General features: G+C 43.6%; 1 protein-coding gene across 21 annotated transcripts in view; it reads right to left on the bottom strand.

Moving 5' to 3' along the window:
* Nucleotides 1-12,114, bottom strand: part of BAZ2B (bromodomain adjacent to zinc finger domain 2B) — a 240,185-nt gene that overhangs the window by 126,791 nt on the left and 101,280 nt on the right. The window lies entirely within an intron of this gene.

Here is a 12,114-nt window from a genome sequence, read left to right as displayed (position 1 = left end):
CGCTCAGCCCCACGGATAATGAAGCCTACTTTTTTTTCAGGTTTTTGCGCTCTTTTTAAATTAACAAAAATGATATATCAGTACCTTAGAAAACTACATATACTGTAGGTCAGGTAGATAGTCAACCAAAAAGCAAAATGAGCAGGAGAGTTGCCGATAGGCAGGTAAAATCCAGCACCCAAACACTGAGCACTGAGTTCATACATATGTCTAAAGGGAGCTCACAAGTATAGGCAAGAACTGACCATCGGCTCTGAAGTTAGAGCATGACATACTCCTTGGATTGCCTGATAGCCTGCATTAAAGGAGAGGAAAGAGAGGGAAGCACACACAGGCAACATGTTGGAACCTGTGTATACACTCCTCCTTGCCCCAGCAACCCCAGTGGCACCATGTGGGGGGGGCAGAGCTACACGGCACGGCCACGCCTGCAGCTATTACAGCACACTAAGGGCTAAGGGTGTGGATTTGCCCCACATACCTCCCAACTTTTTGAGAAAAGAAAGAAAAACACTTTAAGGCACGCCCCTGCCACACCTCTAACTGCACCCCCACCACACCCCTCACCATGAATATCACAAGTAATTCAGAATCGAAAGATGCTGTTTCATCATTCAAACCACACTGGTCCTCTCTCTATCATCATTTCATACAGTGTTTCTTCATTTTGACATTTGGATATAAGGAATAGAACAATTTAATTTGTGGAAATACAGTTTGGAGACAGTTAAACACACCCACATCCAGACTGGAGATAACAATGTTTGTTTACATTTAAATGTTGATACATTTGTGTGTAAAAAACACTCTCTGAGAAGCTGCCTCTGCTTCAGGCACACACAGTTCAGAACTGCTCATTAGAAGATTTTAATATGTAATAAAAAGCAGTTGGAATAAAATGCAATGGCAGCTTTCAGGGCAAGAAAAACTACACTTTGGAAACTTGTAATTTGTAGACAGACAATATTACTTATGCACAAAAGCAAATATGATAACTGTATGAGTAATAAAAAGTAGGAAAACACATTTTTATTGAATGTTATGTCAGAGTTTCAGAATACTTTAATATAGATCATTACATCAGTCTTGAAAGAGGGACAAATAAGGAAGAAAGAGGGACAGGGGGATTTGATTCCCGAAGAGGGACTGTCCATCCAAAAGAGGGACTGTTGGGAGCTATGCCCCATGCCCACTGCCAGCTGTTCCAGGAAGGGGAGGAGTCCCACACTGGCGCTTGAGTGCTGTGCTGCACTCGGCACAGCTGTCTTTGACACCTCAAGATGCACCCCAAGATGCCAGGGACCATTAGGAGACTAAATACCTCCATGCCGGATCTATCCTGTGCATGAGAATAAAAATGTGCAGAAGAGAAGACTGTTGTTTTTATTCTCCTCAAGGAAATTAGAGTTGCATCAGAAACAAACATATATCACACAGCTTTACGATAGTGTAAAATCTTCCCATGTCCCAAATGCTAAATATAAAAAAAATACATTATAATTATCCTTTCCTGTGTATTCTGCTCCAGATTTTACAGTGTTGTCTAGACAGAGAGATCTCTGCCTGGGCTGAATCTTTGCAAAACAACACTAATTATGCCACAGACCCTTAATACCCATGTCCATCTGCCCACGTAGCAGAGTATTACCGATAATGCTAGTTATACATTTATGGTGACAAAGAAATACCTACTTAACTTTGCTGGCAATTAGCTTTCATCTGAGCTGTGTTCCTGTACCACACTCTTCCTCGGTCTCTCTCTTTCTCTCTCTCTGTCTCTGCAGTAGTAATTTATAGTTTGCATAGCAGATAAAATGTCCCCAGGAAATGGCACAATAAGACTGTGCAGCAAAAAAAATTGAAAAAAAGAGGAAAAAAAGAAACATTTTTGCTGAGATGCTGCACAAAAAAAAAAACCCTGGTTCCTGCAGCCATGGAAAATTATGTAGATTTAATAAATACATTTGCTGTATCGGTTTAAAATCCAGGCACACTGGCGAAATACAATTACTTATAGGTGACGTGTGGTCCTGTGGCATTCTACCAACGAAAGCGTTGAGATTGTATTAGACTCCGGAGCTAAATGTTAACACAATAAAAGCCACCCGTGTGACTGCACTGCCTGTCAGATCTAAGAAAGGATACAGGTAATATGTTGGTTCGTTTAAAAGGATACCTGAACTTACACCAATATACTGACTCAAGACAAAATTGCCCTTTGGTTAGTTCTAATTTAGCAGGGGTTTTGACCCACTGATCATCACAGAACCCAGAAGACCAATTAGCTTGTATACAAATTCAGTGGGATAGTAATAGGGGATGTAGAGGGTGCGACCACACTGGGGTCCCTGGACCAAACCTGCAAGGGGCCTTCGTGATCCACTGTTTTAGCTTTTTATTGGTGCTATAAGTCGTTTAGGCTAATTTAAAAAACAGGCGCTGGAATGACCTCTACCATGGTTGTGTGGAAAAAACTCTATACAATGCGTGCGTGGAAAAACTCTCATTTCCTACTGAGAGGGAAGTAAGTATAAGGGCCCATTCACACTTGTGCGTTTTCAGAGCGATTTCAGCATTGCTGAATATCGCTAGTGGTTTGACAAACGTATGTACAATGAAACTATATTGAAGCGTTCTCATCTAAGCGATTTGTTGAAACACAAATTCGTAGCCTGCAGCATTTTCTGAGCAATTCTGCAGCGATTCTGCAGGCTTTTATTGAATCAGAAGTCGCAAAATGCTAATCCCTGGAAAAACGCTTTCTATACAGTGAAAAATCGCTGGGAAATCACTAGGATAAAACACCAGAAAATCGATCAGCGTTTGCGTTTAGCGATTTCTAGTGTGAATGGGGCCTAAGATACACTATCCTCCATACTGCACATTTAAACAAGGCATTTGGACCAGGTTGGTTGACACTCGTTTGGATTGTGTTAACTGCAAAACATGGGGGATCCTTTTACAGACATCAGACTTTTATCTGAAATGATCTCACAATTGTTTGGATCTCAAAAGTCTAATGTCTATGGAAGGTTTAAAGAGGAACTTTAATGGAAAACTAAACTTCATCCCAATCAGTAGCTGATACCCCCTTTCCCACAAGAAATATTTACCCTTTCTCAAATAGCACAGCATGGACATCTGAGTGGCTGATGTTGTGATACTCCTCCCATAGTGTGACGTCAGGGCCATGGCCCTTACAGTTTACTGTCTGTGAACCTCGTTGCATTGTGGGAAATAACAGTTGGTGCTGTTCATTCTTTGTTTTTTTTTTTAAATCCTGCATCTGTAAAGATGCTGACCTGCATGCTCATGGAGGACCAAACTACATGACTGAATTACACAGCGAGCAGCAATAATTTTTTGATCTACCTTCTATTTTGCAATGTCTTGATTTATTGTTTTTCCCCCACTAATATATTTTTGGGTAAAGTTTCTTTTTAAGTTGAGTAAACACTCAATTCTGGGCTATTTGTCGAGCAGCCTGTTATGTTCTGCAGAAAGGGGAAGGTGGAAGGCAAATAAGAGGCACAAAGCTATGGTAACCCTTAAAAGAATGGCAGAAGTTGGTTGCTAGGGGAAGCAATGCGATAAAACACAAATGACCTCATCAGTAACATCTGTACACACTCAGATCATGTGAGGCATAGGAAATCGGATGTGTGTATGCAGCTTGCCGCTCGACTAAATGTGAAGATGAGAGGTGCTGTAATCAAGCATCTGGGTTCGTTATAATTATAAAACAGCCATGTTTTAATGATCTGTCAGTTTCACATAGACATTAAACCAGAGGCTGACAGTATCATATCTATAGAGGAGAATTCATGTAAAGTAGCCAAACACCGCACCAACACCGCCCAACTTTACCAAAATATACATAGTAGGAGCGTAAGAATTCAAGTTTAGTTGATCAAGAAGGAAACCTCACAGACCAAAGAGTAAGGATGATCATTCGGATTTCGCGGGAAATAAAATTTCCGCATTTCAGATGCGATCAGATATCAGCATTTCCGATCAGATTTCTGTGGAAATACCACATTACCGCAATTCGGTAATTTTAGCCCAATGACAGAACTCGGAGGCATTGAACCAATCAGAGAATGTAGAGTCGACTCGGAAGTATTTGGCCAATTGGAGAATGCAAAAAATGATTTAAAAAAAAAGACTATTCATAAAATGGGGAAATTGTAAATCTGCGGAATCAGTCATCAGCATTGGCAATTCAGTGGAAATGGAAATTGGCATTTCCAACCATCCCTACCAACTAGCACTCTTTGCTCGCAACAATTTGGTAGCAACCACCAATTTGTAAGTAATAGGGGACCTAGCGGGAAATAATTTCCACGCCACCAACCAAATAGGTTTGATAAAGTTGCCTGAAGCTCAGCAGCTAAATGCATGGGTCTTGGTGTGCAATTTTTTATTTTATTTGATGGATAGTGTTTCCCGCTGTGTCCCCTACTTCTTACAGATCAGTGGTCATGACACAATTGCCACGAGCAGAGAGTGGCCATTGCTCTATGAGGTTTCTGGCTGGGTCCTCTCAACTAGACTAGCTCCAGTATTCTTCTCTCAGGAGGCTCTCATACTTCTGGGAGGTGGTAAAATTGGAGACAGTTGTACAATTGAAGTTGTATGGTGTATAGCCACCTATTAGAAGCACTAAGCTCAGGCAATGCAGTGTGAAGCCTTGGGCCATGCCACACATGAGACTTTGTTGCAGTAACTAGATGCTAACAATAGATTTGCACTAGAAGTGACTGTTGCCACACTTCAGTTGTTTCCTCCAGTTTCCCCATGACTGAATACTGTCAGCTGATCATCCCATTGTACACTTTCTACAGCAAGAAGAATTGGGTAAGATGACGATCTCATTATCAGGTGATCTATTTGTAAGTCTCTGATTGGTCAAAAGAATGGGGTGGTCGACACTAGCTAATAATTGAAGTATACATTGTTCACCTGATAAATCAATCAGTGGCTTCCTCCTCCTTGAAGGAGGAACTGGCCTATGAGAATTGATTGTCTCTTTTGGCAAGCAGTCATGGCAAGCCTCTTGTCACATAGCCTTTAGTAGGACTTTAATTCCTGATCCTGATAGAAGCAAACACTATGTTAAATAGTAGCACAAAAAGGCAATCCAGACTCGTAAAAGTTCCCTTTTAGAACCAGAGTGGAGACTATGACAGAAAGAAACATGTGAACTTTCTCTTCAAGAATACACAATGTGCAGCTTAACGTACCTTCTACAGGCAGCCAAAGAACAGGTGCTAAAACCTCCTATGACTCCTGGGCAGTGAAAGCCTAGCCATGTCCACTTGTCCATGTCATATAGCTCCTACCTGTGTAATGGTGGTGCACATGCTGGAAGAGGTTCACGAAGAATTGTGTTCCCTAAACATCATGATCTGGTCAGATCTTATAATTTTTGGAGTCTCACTGGGCTCCATTGTGTGTACGTACGTGATTTCAACTTATTATTATTCTGTAATATAATTATTATAGGATGTCCCAACTGTATCTGAGCCTGGAACTCCAAGGAAAGAATTCTTCATCCCTCGGGATTGTCCTCCATATTTTGCAGTCGGTTAGTTGAGTATTCCAGACGGTTGCCTAAGTGGGCCTTGACTGTACACTACAAGAGGGAGAGTTGAGGGAAATGCAGAGGTGTTCCAAGAAATGAACTGCTCTTGAAGCTTCGGGAGTAAGAAGTTGGGTAAGGAAGGAGGAAAGCAATTTGTTCATCAAAATTACAGGACATTATTTAACAATATCTAATAACAGGCTAGGAGACTTTTTCCACATGAAACTTTATCTGTGATTGAATGCAGGCGGTTTTTTTATAGAAGCTAGTAAATTGCAATGGGGAATTACATGCGTTGTGCGGAAAAGTAGTGCAGGTTGTATCTTTTTCTAAGAGCTACACAGAATCGCAGATGACTCCTTGAAACGTTGCAGCTTCATAGGAAAGCATTACTTGCGTTTTTAAAAGTTAATACGCATTGCGGCGAAACTCCTGCTATTTCTACACCTGCGACTCCTGCCTGAAAGGACTGTTGTCCTTTTTAGTAATTGGAGATAGATTTTATTACACTAGTTGCCGAAAGTAAAGAAAGCTGCACGTTATGCAATTTTAAAGCTAGCCATACATTATACTATTTGTGGTAGATTACAATCAAGATTTCCAGAGATTCCAGAGTTTATTTGGTTTACCACTTTGCACCATCAGGTATCAGACAAGGTTTTGGGAGACATTCCCGCATGTCTGCAGCTGCTAGTATTGTACTGCCTGGTGCAGTACATAGCCATGGTATCCTCAATCCCCCACTGCTGCAGCTCGTGGACCCCACACTTCTACTGGGATCGTTCTATCTGACTATAGTCTGTAAATGCTATAGTTTTAATAGTTTATTAAATGTTTATATTAAATCTAACATCTCATCTAGTAAAAATATCTAGTAGTCTGCTCTGAATGTTCTGAGCACCCGACAGACAAGTTTTAATTTAAGCACAATCGCGTTCCAAAACTTTTTTTTTTCTTTGTAGCTTGTTAAGTTTCATTTCAATACTTTTCTTGTCTCGTAATTATGCCAAGTATATTTTGTTAAAAGGTGAGGCAAGGCACACACCCAGGTACTTTCCACACTCGGTTTCTCTCTCACTCTATAAGAATACCACCTTCTCCTCATGCAGAATACCAGCTTCTTCACATACAGAATTCCAGCTTTTTCTCTAGCAGAATACCAGCTTCTCCTCATGTATAATATCAGCTTCTCCTCATGCAGAATACCAGCTTCGCATGTAGAATACCATCTTCTCCTCATGCAGAATACCAGCTTCTCATGTAGAATACGATCTTCTCCTCATGTATAATACCAGCTTCTCATGTAGAATACCAGCTTCTCACATAGAATATCAGCTTCTCCTCATGTAGAATACCAGCTTCTCATGTAGAGTACCAGCTTTTCCTCATGCAGAATACCAGCTTCTCTCCATGCAGAATACCAGCTTCTCCTTGTGTATACTACCAGCTTCTCATGAAGAATATCAGCTTCTCATGTAGAACACCAGCTCCTCATGCAGAATTCCAGCTTCTCCTCATGTATAATCCCAGCTTCTCATGTAGAATACCAGCTTTTCCTCATGCAGAATACCAGCTTCTTCTCTTGCAGAATACCAGCTTCTCCTCATGTACAATACCAGCTTCTCACATAGAATATCAGCTTCTCCTGATGTAGAATACCAGCTTCTCATGTAGAGTACCAGCTTTTCCTCATGCAGAATACCAGCTTCTCCCCATGCAGAATACCAGCTTCTCTCTATGCAGAATACCAGCTTCTCCTCATGTATAATCCCAGCTTCTCATGTAGAATACCAGCTTCTCCTCATGTATAATACCAGCTTCTCCTCATGCAGAATACCAGCTTCTCCTTGTGAGAATCCGCTCAGCTGCCTGCACAGGCAGGCAGCCTTTTGACCATTGTTTAGGTTTGCATGCTGCAGGACTCTGGAACAGAGACCTGTCTTTCCATTGCAAGTTCTGGTCTGTTCTCTTGCTGGGGAATTTGCATACATTCGTTATGCAAATCCCCTACCTGCCTTCTTTGATGACTGGCACTATAAGAGCTTTATGTTTCCCAGAAGGCTTGGCTGGTCATTTCCCTTCCATGGTCTGTTCCTGATGGACACTGCTGTCAGCCATTGCTATCTAGTATAGTTAATTCCTGGGGGTTGCTTTGGCTCCCCTTCTAGCCCAGTGAGGTTGTATTATCTGTATTGCCTGTTCTGTCTTGTCTTGCCTGTTGCCATTTTCCTGTCCCAACGGTGGTTGACAGGAAATGGTTCTGATCTCTGTTCTTGGAGTATAGCTGGTGCAGCGGTTGCTACCAGCTATCTCTTCTGTTCTGTCTCCTGGGATCGCGCTAGCTACTTTTCGCTAGCGCTGGGGATCCTTCTGTTCTGTCTTCTGGGATCGCGCTAGCTACTTTTCGCTAGCGCTTGGGATCCTTCTGTTCTGTCTTCTGGGATCGCGCTAGCTACTTTTCGCTAGCGCTGTGGATCCTTCTGTTCTGCTACTCTGTACCTGGATCGCGCTAGCCACTTTTCGCTAGTGCTGTGGATCCTATTTCTCGCTTGTCCCTGTTTTCGTGTGTCTGTCTTGTCTGCTACGCTTGCTGGAGGCTCGGTGAGGTAACCGTTAAGCAAGCGCTCGCGTCCTCTGTTTCATGTTTGTCTGTTGATGGTTAGTTAGGCGTGCTTGTCTCTATTGTGCTTAACACGTGGAGACCATGCATAACCGCGTGCACTGTTGCGAATGAGTGCGGTGTTCACGGTTAGCTAGCGTTTGTTATTTTCCGTATCTCCTCATTGTATTATTTGCTGTGCCTTTGCTACCTCGTATTCTGTCCTGATCTGCCTTGTGTCACGTCTGGCGATCGCACTTCTCGCGATCGCGTTCCTATTTCATATCTGCTGTTGTGTGTGCGCGGTCGCGGAGTGGCGACTGGATTGGCGCACACACATACAACCTGTCCCTTTGCTTGTTCTCATTCGCAATCGCCTCTCTTGCGATTGCGTTCTGCGCTTCGTACAATTCCTGTCTGGCATTTGTGGAGGTACAGAGGATTGGTTCCTCTGCACTCCCCAGCGCCATCTGCCGACAGGAATTTCTCTCTACAGGTGCGTAGCACCTTTTGCTGGGTGCCTGCAAATATACGCTTGTGGAGGATTTCTGCCGTATCAGCGCACGCGTTGTGCGCTGATCACGGAGAAAGTTCCACAATCGTTACAGAATGACCAGCCCAACCCAAAACCCCAGTGTAGACGGAATTTCTGATTTGTACGATTTTGGATGAGTTGCACACACACCAACCAATTGATTCCAATAAAGAGACATCGTTGTCGGATGATTGTTCCTGCCTTTCTGGGGTAAAGCATGAGAGTCTTGACTTTGTGCAATCTGAAATGAATGAGTGTGCCGCTGTGGTTGATTCCTGTGCGAATCCTGAAGAATTCTCTCCTCACAGTGTGCAGTTTGAATCTGTGCGATCTGATGCCTGTTTCTCGGATGTTCCTGCAGATTGTGATCGGCATGAGTCTGCCGGTTTCCTCAAGGATGTGTGGGATCCTTTGTCATTTAGTAACAGATCTTTGAGATCTTCCGTCTGTGACCCTGCTATGGGGAAAAGTTCTCGACTATGCAGCGTCAAAAGTAAAATTAATATGCCTAATAAAGTTTGTCCTGTTGATGTCACTATTTCTTCTGCAGATGAGTCTCTGTCTCACCCTGTTCACACCTGTAAGGGCCCGTTGCCTGGGGACAGTTGCTGCAGTGTTTTGGTCCTAGATGCCTTGCAGTCTGCTCCGCAGATCGCGGAGGTTTGCGCTATAGAAGCGTCAGTTTCACAACCTAAAGTGAATTTTGATTCGCAGGTTTTGCGTTCTGATTCCTCGGATTCGACATTGTTAGCCGAATCTAAGAGTGAGACAGCGCTTCGGTTTTGCGAATCTGATGCTGAACCCTCTTTGCCTTATTCAGAGACGCTTTCTCTGAACCTGCCCTGTACCAAGAATAAAAACATGTTTTCCTTTCACACTGACGATTGTGAGCCCCTTTCTTGCTCTGAGGGAAGTTCTGACTCTCCACCCTGTACTCTGGATGAGTCAATATTGCCTTGTAAAATATCTCCTGCCCTGCCCCTAGAGGCTCGTCTAGGTATTGCTGCTATTTTTACCTGTTTTTCTGCAGTTTTGGAGTTGCAAGCTAGTTTGACTGCTACGCAGAATTCCGGGTGCAGTGAGATTGAAGTTAGGGAGTCAGTGTGTGTTCCAATAAATATACCTGTACATTCCCCTCATGATGATGAGATCTAGTCTCAGTTTGTGGTGGAATATTCCCTGGGACATCTGCCCTGTTCACAAAATAAAGTACAAGTTTTGCCCTGTAACATGGATAGTTCAGAATCCTTCTTAGAAAACTTGGGAAATGGTGTTCCTGAGGTCTTGTCTGATGTCCTGGAGATCTCCGAGTTCCTCCCAAAGGGTGCAGAACTTGTAGGAGATGTCTCCTGCCCCCCAGGTCCTTCTGAGGTGTTGCCCACTTCAGTAGGCATTGCTGCCTTGCTGACTACTTTTGCAGCTCTTGTGGAGCTTCATTCATGTGTAGTCAATGATGATATTACAGTTACAGAAAATTCTGAATTTGAGTCCGAGTCTTCTTTTGAAAGACTAGTACCTGTGACCTTTACTCGTGATGATTTTCTGCCCGGTACTGGTTTTGGTCTTGTCGTGTCGGACTCTGAGGTTGGCAGTTCCCCGACATGTCCTGAGGTTTCTCCTGTACTAGTGTACCCCGATGTGCTCTGTGACCCAGAAAGCCCAAGTGTGCCTCGGTTACCAGCGTACTCAGATGCTTCCTCAGTGGAGACATGTTCCGATATAGCCTGCCTGCTTGCATGCCCAGAAGTGGTCCCTGAAAGTCCTGATCTTGATGGGTGTCCTGCTAATTTTGAGTCTGGAATGATCATAGGTTCCATAGGGGTTCTTGGTGGTTCTCCATGTGAGCCTGGTGAGCGTTCTGGCTCCTCATTGTATTATTTGCTGTGCCTTTGCTACCTCGTATTCTGTCCTGATCTGCCTTGTGTCACGTCTGGCGATCGCACTTCTCGCGATCGCGTTCCTATTTCATATCTGCTGTTGTGTGTGCGCGGTCGCGGAGTGGCGACTGGATTGGCGCACACACATACAACCTGTCCCTTTGCTTGTTCTCATTCGCAATCGCCTCTCTTGCGATTGCGTTCTGCGCTTCGTACAATTCCTGTCTGGCATTTGTGGAGGTACAGAGGATTGGTTCCTCTGCACTCCCCAGCGCCATCTGCCGACAGGAATTTCCCTCTACAGGTGCGTAGCACCTTTTGCTGGGTGCCTGCAAATATACGCTTGTGGAGGATTTCTGCCGTATCAGCGCACGCGTTGTGCGCTGATCACGGAGAAAGTTCCACAATCGTTACACTCCTCATGCAAAATATCAGTTTCTCCTTGTGTAGAATACTATCTTTTTTGTTACACTAAGTACACTATATTGGTTCTTGCTATCCACCTCGGCCGATCTCCTGAGGATTCCTCCACATCATTGAATACTTAGTCTGCGTCAGTGACTCATATAACTCGGGCAAGATATAAGGCTGGCTTCACAATCACGCCGGGTTCCAGACATGGATAGCCTGGCAAGTCTGATGTATGATAGGTGGTGTCTATCCATGTAATTGTGGTGTCTGTTGTCACAGATATGTCATAGGTACTAAGCTATTTATGACATGTCCGTGTTCTGATCGGTGTCCAGAAAAGCCATACAAGACGGGATTTTGCATCTTGCTACCACAATGACACACCAAAAACGTTAAAAATGGACTTGTGTGAGCGAATCCTATAGAAAACATAAAATTTGTTGACATGTCCATTTCTCTGTTATTAGGCGTACATTGGACCTTGGCTTAGAGGCAGAAAGGCCCGGATTTACCTCACAAGAGCCTAAAGGCACAGATGTCCTGGCACCTTAGACTTCACCCTCAATTAGCCTACAAACCTCCACCAAACTGTCCCACAAGTCTGCTGGCTGTCCCAGCTGTCACTTCTCCCTTACTTCCCTTGCCCGTCATAGGTAGCTACAGGTGCCCCTTAGCATTAGGTAGCCAGAAGTACCTTCAATACTAAGCAGCTAGAGGTGCTCCCAAGTATTAGGTAGCTAGAGGAACTTCAGTATTAAGTAGCTAGAGGTGCTCCCAAGTATTAAGTAGCTAGATGAACCTCAGTATTAAGTTGCTAGAGGTGCTCCCAAGTATTAGGTAGCTAGATGAACCTTAGTATTAAGTTGCTAGAGGTGCTCCCAAGTATCAGGTAGCTAGAGGAACCTCAGTATTAAGTAGCTAGAGGTGCTCCCAAGTATTAGGTAGCTAGAGGAACCTCAGTATTAAGTTGCTAGAGGTGCTCCCAAGTATTAGGTAGCTAGAGGAACCTCAGTTTTAAGTAGCTAGAGGTGCTCATGACTGAACGGAAATCTCATCAGTAGAATGCAGAAAGCTGGGTGAGAAACCACTCTTTTACACTCTCATCATA

The sequence above is a fragment of the Hyperolius riggenbachi genome, chromosome 7 (assembly GCF_040937935.1).
Source record: "Hyperolius riggenbachi isolate aHypRig1 chromosome 7, aHypRig1.pri, whole genome shotgun sequence".
NCBI lineage: Eukaryota > Metazoa > Chordata > Amphibia > Anura > Hyperoliidae > Hyperolius > Hyperolius riggenbachi.
This window is presented reverse-complemented; position numbering and strand designations above follow the sequence as displayed.